Source organism: Bison bison, unplaced genomic scaffold, assembly GCF_000754665.1.
Source record: "Bison bison bison isolate TAMUID 2011002044 unplaced genomic scaffold, Bison_UMD1.0 scf7180017864259, whole genome shotgun sequence".
Taxonomy (NCBI): Eukaryota; Metazoa; Chordata; class Mammalia; order Artiodactyla; family Bovidae; genus Bison; species Bison bison.
In genome coordinates, this window is record NW_011494831.1 from 3,195,283 (window position 1) to 3,196,030 (window position 748).

Genomic DNA, 748 nt, shown 5'->3' on the forward strand with positions numbered 1-748 from the left:
AATGAGCTGCTTCTGGAGCGGTCACTGGAAATAGGAGGAGTGGCCACAGTCAGTGACGCTGGGATCAGGGCAGGAGGCCTGTAAACAAGGAAGCCACCTGGGGGAGATGCAGGGCGGCCACTGGTCCTGGGGAGCAGGTGCTTCCTGAGGCCCGCCCTTGAGAGGGCCCTTGTGGGGGGGCTGCGGGGGGCGCCTGGCTGAGTCAGCAGCGGGCACTAGGGGGCGCTGTCTACTGGCTTCCCTAACCCACCAGCTCCTTTCCTCTGCCCCAGGGGGAGTGGCCCCGAGGGTGTGCCCGCCCCATGTCTGAGGCTCGGCCGACTGCCCACCGCCCTTCTCCTGGCCAAAGCCAACCCTGGCAGGGAGGGTGCAGGGCTCAGAGCCCGGACAGCCCGGGAGTGAGTTCATTCCCCAGGGACCACCGCCTCCCAGCAGTTCCTGCTCAGCCCCCTCTTGCCCCGCTGCGCCCAACTCCTGTCGCAGGCGGGACACCCTAACCCCATTGGTTGGGAGGGGGCCACCAGGCTCCAGGCTGCCCTTGGCGCTGCCCCCCTGGCGCCAGGGAAACAAAAGGTTAGGGGGCCCAGAGGGAGTTATCTGGCCCCACTACTAACACCGGGAGAGGGGGCAGGGAAGGGGGCCAAGAGGGGCACTCCTCCTCCTCACTCCCTCAACTCTGCAGATTCTTCGAGACACTTTCACAGGCGGAAATTCCCAGAGGTCAGAGGAGGGAAACGGTTAATTCCTT